This window comes from Mastomys coucha, unplaced genomic scaffold, assembly GCF_008632895.1.
Source record: "Mastomys coucha isolate ucsf_1 unplaced genomic scaffold, UCSF_Mcou_1 pScaffold21, whole genome shotgun sequence".
Classification (NCBI taxonomy): domain Eukaryota; kingdom Metazoa; phylum Chordata; class Mammalia; order Rodentia; family Muridae; genus Mastomys; species Mastomys coucha.
Window position 1 is genome coordinate 103,952,780 of NW_022196904.1, and position 10,896 is coordinate 103,963,675.

The 10,896-nt window shown below is 41.2% G+C and overlaps 1 long non-coding RNA gene across 1 annotated transcript; it reads left to right on the plus strand.

The window, feature by feature from the left end:
- The first annotated feature begins 2,816 nt into the window (after nt 1-2,816).
- Nucleotides 2,817-10,482, plus strand: LOC116100869. Its single transcript, XR_004122700.1, has 2 exons — nt 2,817-2,947; nt 10,269-10,482. It is a non-coding gene; the product is annotated as an uncharacterized LOC116100869 (long non-coding RNA).
- Nucleotides 10,483-10,896: the final 414 nt, after the last annotated feature.

The following is a 10,896-nucleotide window of genomic DNA, read 5'->3' on the forward strand; positions in this document are numbered from 1 at the left end:
TTGTTATAATATTTTATAAATTTTAAAGAATATGACAAAAAAGATATTGTAGGTATTGAAGGGGGGCCCCCTGGGAGGAGCGTGGTACAAATGGGAAACAAGAATGTGATTCAATTCTATTTAATTAAAATATATTTTTAAATGTTAACAAATTCAGATAAATTGAAATCATGTAACTTTTCTCATCATAATGCAATAAAAGTTAAAAAAAAAACAACAAAAAAACCTAACCAAATCCATTAAAGCAATTCATCCCCCCCCAAAAAAATTATTTCAGCCAAGATGCATGTTTGAATGGGAAGAACTCAGAAGTCAGAAGTGTAATGGAATAAAATAATGAGCAAAATAACAAAAAAATATTTACCATGAATTTTTAAATAAAATAGCACATAAAATTTGTGTTTTGTTAGGATATTATTTTATAATAACCATCCAGTAATAATCAGGATCTGTAATACAAAATCAAATCAGCAAAGGAAACAGGTAGGGAAATCTACTATGTCCTCAGTTCTTATCCAAGATTAGAAGGAAACATCCTGAACACTGATGAATTTTTTTCCATAAATTTAGGCAAATTGTAACCTAAAAATAATATCTAATGGGATAAAAATAATAGAATTCTTTCAAATTAATGAGAAAAAAAGACACTAGTGGAAACACAAGTATAGATCCTATAGGCACATTCTTTTTGAGCATATCAAGTCTACTGCCCAGAGGACAGAGTCCCCAGCATGGACCACTGGACCCACATCCTGAGCTGAATCCCGACCCTAACAGCTACAGAGGCTTCACACCTCCAGGAGTGTTGGAAATTTGAATTTGGAAACCTGAACACTCTGGCTTGCCATCCTGAGAGACTAAGATCAGGTGAGTGGAAACTCAGAGACCAGAGAGGCAAAAAAATGGGAGCCCATCTGCAGAGGGAGATGAGAGCACGCTCAGCCATGGATGGTCATCCCCATGTCTGTAAAGTAAAATTCCACATGTAGAGGACATACATAGCTATCAAGTTATTCAATCTGGAGCAGTGTTTATGAGCCAAGCTCAGCCATGGATGGTCATCCCCATATCTGTAAAGTAAAATTCCACATGTAGAGGACCTACATAGCTATCAAGTTATTCAATCTGGGATAGTGTTTATGAGCAAAAGATAAGAAACATAAAAGAAATAAATATAATTAACACTCTGGTGGCCTGAAACAATATTAAAATATCAGAGCAAATGGGAGTTTCAATATGCAAAATAATAAATAACCACTTTGAGTTGTAGTTCTCAGACTGCTCCTCACCAACAAGATATGGGATTAGTTATCTGGTCAAAGTTACCAAAGAAATGGCATTTGGAATTTTCAAAGATGACATAATAAAGGAATGAGAGAGAAAAAAAGGAATATATACATTGTTAAGTGCAAGCCAAAGCAATTGATGATTCCATTATTAGTGAAATATAACTTCACCCAAAACCCACGGCAAGAGGAAAAAGTGATTATTTATACTGGTGAAAGTTATAGTTCTGAACATTAAAATGTAGAATATTCAAATATTTTAAAATCTGAAAGATATTGTATAGGAGTTTAAATGTAAAACTTGGGTCTACTCAAATGATGAATACAAAGAATGTGTATGCTTTTATTAGTCAACTTACATAAGCACAACTTTGTATAAGAGCAAGTTTAAACATTAGAAACACAATGCATACTCTTGATACCAGTGGATGGCTCAGAGGTTAAGAGTGCTGGCTATTCTTGAGGGGGACAATGGTTCGGTCCCCAGCACTGTGTCAGGCAGGCAGCTCACAGCCTTCTGCAATTCCAGCTCCAGGGTATCTGATCCCCTCTTCTAATTTCCACAGACATGCATAAACACATGAGGATATACACAACCCAGACACTTATGCAAAAATTAAAAAAAAAACTTATTTAAAAAGAAAGAATATTCTTTTATAAGCATTTATGGATCACTAGGAAAAATATAATTAAGCACCATTCACAGAATTCAGAGGAGACTCTGGCCACCTTCAGGAGCACTAGGAGGTCCCACCATATAGTACAAAATCTAGCTCACTGAAAGGGAACACTATTTTATTGGAAAATTAGTAGGTTTTTTTTTTTATTGAAAAGGCTATATTCTACAGCCACTTTGAAGTAAAGCAAAAATTACAAATGATTTAAAAATATATAATTCTAAAACAAGGAAAGCAATAATAACAAAATCTTAACCCAAAGCCCACTTTACTCTGGTTTGGGTACTATGTGTAAATTCTCTGTTCTTTCCCAGACTAAACTGCCCCTTGTTGGCATCCAAATAAGCAACAGCCCCTCACAATAGCTATAATTATTAGAAAACTTCCAGAACTATTGTTGTTCCTACAGTGATGCATAAATAGTGAATGATATTATGTATTGTGGTGTGTACCCCAGGAGCTGGTACGTAACAGATGTTTCATGCACGGCTATTGAGCTGTTGAGACACACCCTCCCCAACCCTATCCCCTGCTGCAGCCCTGTGTGACACTCATAGGTTGATCCTGCCCATGGGGAAGGAGCCTGCATCCTCACATTTTCCCCCTTGCAGGCTATTTCTCAAGAGTCCTCCCTGCTATTGCACTTTACCTGTTGCTTTTCCTTAGTCTGAAGCTGCAAATACACTAATGAGAAACAGGTAATAGCTCACATATTCCTAGTGGCAAGAATCCCTGTCCTCCTCTGGCCTTCCACCTCATTTGTATCTTCCTAAGGTGTACTTACTAAGAGGCAGGGGTAGTCATGAGTCTCAGAGTTTCCTCTTCCACTTTATTGTGCTCTCACAGGTCTCAGTACCCTTTCTTGCCTTTGAGATGAACTGAAAAATGAGGCTAAGGAAATGGCTCAGTACATCAAGTGGCTGCTGGATAAACATGAGGGCCTGACTTCCAATTCCCAGGACCTACGTAAAAAAGCCAGGAAAGGTAGTGTGCATCTGTAACCTTAATGTTTGGAATGGGGGTGGAGACATGGAGATTCTTGAAGCTTACTTGGCAGTCTTTCCAGCCACATCTGTGAGGTTCTGGTTCAGTGAGATGCCATGTGTCAAACAATAAGAGAATCCAGAAGAGGCTTTGTGTGTCCTCTGGCCTCTGAAGGAATATGTTCACACCCAAAACAATTTAAAGAGAAGAATAGTTGTAGAAACTCTTTCCTTGGGTAAGAGGGAGGCAGGAAGGTAATGGGAAGGGAGGGAGGAAGGGAAGGAAGGAGAGAGAGAGAGAGAGAGACAGAGAGAGACAGAGAGAGACAGAGACAGAGACAGAGAGACAGAGAGAGAGACAGAGAGAGAGAGAGAGAGAGAGAGAGAGAGAGAGAGAGAGAGAGAGAGAGCATGTGGGCACAGTGGATGGGTGGGAGGGAGAGCACTGATGATCTTCAGCACGGGTAGGGCTGTGATGTAAAATGCTGTCCTCTGCCACAACACTGGGATGCCCACGGTTGCCACATGCCTAAGTCACTTTGACCTAAAGCTGGAAACTAGGTTGTTGATTTGTTCGGTATCTCTGAACCCTCTCTGTTCATGTATTTCACAGTTGGAATTTTGGAAAAGAAGCACCATTTCAGAGGTCTTGCAGGCCCCTTCAGTGTTCCAAACAAGAAGGCAGTAAGCTACAAGCTTCCTTCCCTGTAAGATCTCTCAAAGTAGCAGCAGGCCACGCTGGATGGGAAGCGGGTGACTGTAGCCACTGCCTTCTGTGAGTCCATTATCTGGCCACTAACCTCTTTCTATAAGGTGCATCATGAAGTCAGACCCAGGTTATGCCAAACACAACCTGCCAAATCTTTTCAGTTGCTTCTTCTAGAGACTTCTCACAGCTCTGCCTTTCCCTCCTTGTGCCACTGTTACTGTTCCCAGGATTCCCCAGTCATAGGGCGCCTCTCCCGATAAGACCCTTTTTGATTTGTATTTCAAGAATGACAGTATGCTGATATCTTTCAGGGTTTCATAAACCATTTGACTACCTGTGTGTCTTCTTTAAAAGTGTCTGTTTCAGTCCTTTGCTCTTTTTAGGGGATATTGGTTTTTGTTTTATGGTTGGTTATCCTTTACTTTTGAGTTGTATATGTGTATAGGTATGCTTGCATGTATGTATTTCTCATGCTCTTGGTGGATTACCTTTTTTATTATATACACTGTTTTCTTTGCTGTACAAAAAAGAAAGATGCCAACAAAGAACCCAAGAAAAATGAGTCAATTTTGGCAAGGATGTTGGCAAACCCTTGTACATTTTTGGTGAAAATGCAAAATGATGTAGCTGCTAAGGAAGGCAGGATGGAAGCGCCTCAGAACAGTAAGTATAGGATGACTGTATGCTTGGCTATTTCTGCCTCTCATGATATATCTGGAAGAATTTAGAGCAGGCATATGAACAGGCATTTACACACCCAAGTCACTAGCATTATATTATTCAACATACTGAAATACACAGAAGTCATGTTTATCATTACATGAATGGCTGAACAAAATGTACTGGGTACATATGTCAAAATGTCAGAACTGCTCTAAGAAAGCATCTTCAGCTGGGTGATTGGCAGACACTGTAAATTTGTTGCATACTGCTCTGATGGTAGGAACCCAAGTTCAAGGCACCTGCAAAGCTGATGTGTGGGGAGAGCTGCACTTCAAAGTTGTTGGCTTCCAGCTGCATCCTCTCATGGTGAAAAGAAGAAATCCTCTTAGTAAAGCTCTTTCTAAAAAAAGGTTTGAAGCAGAGTCTAACTATGTAGGCCGGGCTATATGTGTGTTCACAAGCTTCCAGCGTCAGCCTTGGGAGTGCTGGGGTGCCCCTCAGCCTCTGAGATGGCTTTAAGTAGACAGGTCAGCATTGTTACCCATAGCTACAGTGCTGTGAGGTCTCCTGAACTCACTTGTCTTGTGCAACTGAAATGCTACACACCTTAACTAGAATTCTCTGCTTCCCAGGAATCCATTCTACAGGACTTTAAAAACAAAGCTGACTATTTTGGGGAAGGGTTTCTCAAACTTCTCCCACTCATCTCCCCTCTCACCTGAGAAATTTTTATGTGAACCTGAATACCCAGGAAACAAAATAGGCATACAAACCAAATATTTTCTGACAATAAGAATTGAATTTTAAGGCAATTCTCCAGCATACATATAATTTTACTATTTATTAAAGACAAAGGCAAATTTGCATGCTAATGAGATCAATGTGCTTGTTTATTTTTACATAAATAATTAAATCTTGTCTAAATACATGATACTTTGGGATGTCTATAGAATATCTTCAACATTTTTCAGAGTCGATCCCTATTCTGATTTTAGAACCATTGATGCTATGACTGGCACTTGGCATAAATATACTGTGCAAAAACAGCAGAAATGTATGTAGGATCATTTCAGAAATCATTGGAAATTCTGTCCTATTCCCAAATTCTAATTAAACCAAATTAAAAATCTAATGTTTTTAAAATTGAAACTCAAGAGAACAATTCAAACAGTAGCTTGTATATTTGTATACATGCTCTCATGTATGTGTGCTGGGCATATGTATGTACATATGTTAATATCAGGAGTCTTCCTCAATTGCTTTGCATCTCATGTTTTGAGGCTATGTCTCTCATTGAACCCGGACTTGAATATTGAGCTCCGGACTTGGGTAGTAACTGAGCCCCCAGGAGATCCTCTATTCCCACCTCTTGAGCTCTGGGATTACAGGTGTCCTCATACCTGGTTCCTTACCTGGCTGCAAGGGAATGGACTCAGATCTTCATGCTTCAGTGACATTCACTAAGACATCCCCTTAGGCTCTCAGAAAGCAATTTTAAAAGTCATACATTGTGACACAATACAACCCGCAGGTGCAGCAGTCGAATCCATACTGAGGAACGACAGTAGGAAAATATATTGTCTTTGCTTTTTGACACTAAGCCTCTTTGTTTCTATAAGAGCAGACAACTCTGTGTGTAGTAGTAAGATCACTAGTGTTCATCACATATCTTGGAATCTGAGCTGAGGTGTGTTGTCTCCCACTGGTGTTGCATGAGTAGTGTCATGCGCAGTGCGAAGTGCTTCAGACATGAAGCTCAGTGACTTCTTCACTGGTGTTCCACTGCCATGAGCTGCCGTGAACGCCTTGGATTTTTTTTTTTATGACACATTTGATTTGCTAATTGACTTTTGATTGTTGGGTATATTTTGCCTTTACTGTCGCTAAAGTTTCCATGACCCTCATGACTTCACATGGTAGTCACATGCCAGGTTAAGAAATTCGAGAACCACAAAGTATTCTTCCTTCTAAGGCTATCCCGTTTCACTTAATTTATTCCTATTGCTTCATATTGCAGGATTATTTTCTTTTACAAAGGTTGAATAATATTCCATCATATATACACACACATACCATATATTTCCTTTACCCATTCATCTAGTTGGGGGCATCTGGACATTTCTACCTTTTGGCCATGGAGCACCAACATTGCTATGAAGAAGGGAATACTAGTATTTGTTCGAGCCCTTCGCTTCTCTTGGATACAAACCACAGAGAAGAACTTTGGGGTCAAGAGACATGCTCTCTTTACTTTTTTATAGACCTTACAGATTGTTCCCACAACAATTTTAGATCAGTGATTTTTTTTTTTTTTTCATCATGGGTGTATTTAACAAATGACTTATGGAATTCCTGAAAATGTCAGTCAGCACCAAAACCCAGGGCAAGCCATTTAGACACCAGTGATCTGGGGGCAATACTGTCATACACATTTGCATCCCTGTAGGCCTTCCCAAGCCGGGCTCAGCTGCCACATCCTTTGTACACCTTCCATGACCCACCTGTCACCTAGCTAGACTCTCTGCCCTGTCTCTGCACCCCCATATTTGCCTCTCATGACTCATGCTATAGTTTAGATGTTTGTTTTTCTGTCTTTTACTCTCAACACACTGTGACCTTATTAGCTCAAGCATACACATTTTTGGCCTGGTGCCCAGAACAGATTAGGGTCTTCAGTATATGTTTGCTGAATGGCTCCAACACATTTGCCTTCTGGTTATGTCTGAGAGGAAAACCAAGCAGGCAGGCTCACTCCTCAGATACCATAGCGGCCCCTGAGGCCATGGCGCCTGAAGCTGTGTAGATTTCTCATCTATTACATCTAAGTGGCTGAGATCTTCAGAATATGCTGCTATGAAGAAGGGGATGGAATTAATGGAACTGACACTGATCTTGGTAAGGTCCTACCTCCCAATTCCTTCTGCTGGCCATGGCTGTTCATAGCATCAGCAAGAAAGGAGAAACCAGAGCTGAGATTGGGAGCTTTCCCATTGGATGGATAGATCTCCTCCTCTGAGCATCTCCTGGACCACTTAAACGTATTATGCATTGTCTTTAACTATCACCTGTGCTTGTGTATGTCATACCTGTCTCTGGATGGCTTTGGGCCTACAAGAGAACATCATCTCCCAACCAGCTTGCAACATGAAGTCGCATGTGACAGAGAGACAATGCCTTTTCAATGCAGGCTTCTTGGCTGGCCTTGAATATCCTTCCAACCCTCTACATAAGTAGTCTTTAGAAATCCACAAGAGCCTGCTATACCATTTCAACTTTGGCTTGAGAATTGCTAAGGAATCATTTCCTGTCTGAGCTTCTTAAATTTTGTTTCTTTTCCATTTCTGTTTTGATTCTCTATCCAGTCTCTCTCTCTCTCTCTCTCTCTCTCTCTCTCTCTCTCTCTCTCTCTCTCTCTCTCTCTCTCTCTCTCTCTCTCTCTCTCTCTCTCTCTCTCTCTCTCTCTCTCTCTCTCTCTCTCTCATAGTGCTGGAAAATAGAAACAGGGCTCCAAAACAAAACAGCAACAACAACAAAAAACTAGCTTTTGCTTATTAAAAAGTCTTTACTCTTCATATTTTAATAAAAATAGACACAAGCACACACTCACATTCCCTCACATGCACTCACATATGTACACACCTACACTCACATGCACACACAATCACATGTACATACTCACTCAAACATGTACACGACACGCACTCACATATACACACACACACAATCACTGAATGAAGGAGCGTGTGAAAGCATAAACTTTCTTATGTGGCTGTTGGTTCTTCTTGCCAATGGGTGGTGTCAGAGGAGAGCCCTACACTGTGGGGTGGTTATTATGTGCATTATAGTCCCATGTTTCTGAGTTGGCTTCACTAAGAGGCAGCACCAGAAAGCCAGTCTTGTTTTCTCTTGTCCTGTGGACCCCACACAGTGACTGGCATTAAGTAAATATCCATTGATTTATGTGATTGGCACACTGGGATTGGCAACCACTGAGAAAGAAAGTATCCCCTTGTCCTGAGGTACTGACCTCTGTCCTCTTCCATTGCAAGTCAAGACCTGCCCCAGGCAGCTAACATTCTTCAAGCAGTTAATTATCATGATAAATGCCCACCCCTACCCTGCTGAGCCTTGCATCTGCTGATGGCATATTGTTGAATTAGAAAGCATAACTAATTAAAGGTGACCTCACACCAGGCTGCTGGGTCTCCTGTGTCAGGACTAACCACAAAACTAGCCATCATCAGTACATTTCTTCCTTCCCTTGCAGCGCCCACCCTGCTCTCTCTCTCTCTCTCTCTCTCTCTCTCTCTCTCTCTCTCTCTCTCTCTCTCTCTCTCTCTCTCTCTCTCTCTTTGTGTGTGTGTGTGTGTTAATTTCAAATCCTTTCCCTGCATCAGCGAGCAGATGAGACCCTCAGCCAGCTTTCATCTTTCAGAAAAATGAATAGTGCAGAGAGAACATTATCAAATGAGCTGTTGAAGAAGTCAGTGAATATGTCATTGGGTGTGACTGCTCTCCGAATGAATTTAGATTTATCTCTGTTATCTTCCTGCTTCTCCCTCAACCCTCACCCCCCTCCCTTTGCTGGGAGGCCCTGGGGCAGGCCTGTGTGCCATGAATCCTGACCCCACAGCTGTCTGTCTTGGCTGACAGGTCCAGCAGTGGCTTCTGAGCATGCTCAGGAATTTGTTTTGTTAACATTGTGAACAATGCTGGGCAGCCTTATTAAATGCCCCACACCTGCTGCCTGCACTTCTGTTGTGAATTTTATTTCTAGGAGCCACATGTGCCCTGGGGACATCAGTAAGTCCACAGGATGGGGGCAAGCACACTCTTACTCCAAAATGTCCCTGTGCTGCCAGGAGCTGCTGAATGACAGTGGTAACACCAGATGTAGAAAGCCATTTTTTCTTTTTTACATTGCTACATTGTTACATTAAAATCAGTGAACTTTCCTTCTTGGGTCATTCATTCACTCCCTGACTTAGTGGCCCAGCCATTCATTCATCCATTCACTAAGTATTTACAGAATACTTAACTTGTGGGAGGCAGATCTCAGTGAGTTGGAGTTCAGCCTAACCTACATAGCAAGTTCCAGGCCAGCCAGGGCTACATAGTGAGAGCTTGTATCAAAATAAGTAAGTAAAGGAGGACTATGGTGAGTGCAGTACAAATATTCAGCATAGGTGTCTGAAGGAAAAAGGATAAAAACAAAAAAAGAGAGAAAATAATGAGCACCTGGAATGAGAGACACAATGGAGCAAAGAGAGGTGACACACTTTTAAGAAAAAGAATGCAGGAAATGCCCCCAACTGCAGAACCTGCTTCCTAAATCTTAGTGTGTATTAAGTCATATGGGAAATATGGGAAATCTTTGGGTGTGACAGAACTTTTCTTTTTCTTTTTTTTTTTTTTTTTGACAGAACTTTTCTTGACTCTTGATGAGCTTAGTTAACTCTGAGGGTTAGGACCCCCCAAAATTCAATAGTCACCAAAGCCTTCCCAAGCCAGACAATGGGTTTTTTGGATTCTTGTCTTGAGATTTGAAAAATACAAATCACAGATCACAGAGGTAGAATTTTAAAACTGTTTTATTATAGGGAATTAGAGAGGGAGAGAGAACAAGAGAGTGTATGTGTTTGTAAGAGTCCAGGAGTGGATCACCATCCCACTGCTAGTCTGGAGGCTTTTATGAGGATTTACTGTGAGGCATGGGGAGGTAGATGAGCTAGCTGGTCAGTCCAATTGTCTCTGACTATCAGGTATCCAGTACTTCCTTCCTATTGGTAAAAAGTCAAGAGTAGCTTTCAGGCAGGGGCAAGAGAAGATGGAGAAACAGGAGCCAGCTCTCTTCTGGCACTCTTGCCCTTCAAAAAGGCCATTCTTAGAATTTCTGCTTTGGGGTCCCTGCCATGCCTGACCAGTTCTTATCTTCTGCTTTCATCTACAGGATATTTGAAAGTTATCTCTGAAGACCCTCACTGCGGTCTCAGACTGTAATGATGGGAAATGATCTAAAAGCTGCAAGGTTTTTCAGAATGGAGGGAACTGAAGGTGTGTACCACACTTGGTAGCCAAAGACTGGCAGCAGTGCCACCATCAATAAAAGGAGAGCCCTCATTTACTCCATCCCCGATGCCTTTTGGAATAAAGTCACAGGATTGCAGTTTTTTTTTCTAAATGACTCTAGGAAAACAAAGTGTGGGATCTTCACATTGCATTCAGGAAATCAAGGTGACCAGGTGACAGAAAAAAGCACAGAAAAAGCTGTGGACTCATTTACTTAATTACTATTAAGCACCTGCATTGTATGACACTTCCCAAGCCATCTGCTGACCTGAGTTACAAAAGCGTTGAATGTCCCAATGGAAATGGGAGCACAGGGAATTGGGAGTGGATGATGACTTCACAAATTGGGGAGGAGGAGGCCAGACAAACTAGTTCAGAGCCCATTGTAATTTAGCCAGGGCTTGGGAGTAGCCAGTGAGAGTGAACACATAGGAGAGGTAGGTGAGAATGAGGCAGAGAAAGAACACAGAGACAAAGCCAGTTACAGGGTTAGCAGAACTCAGCGATAC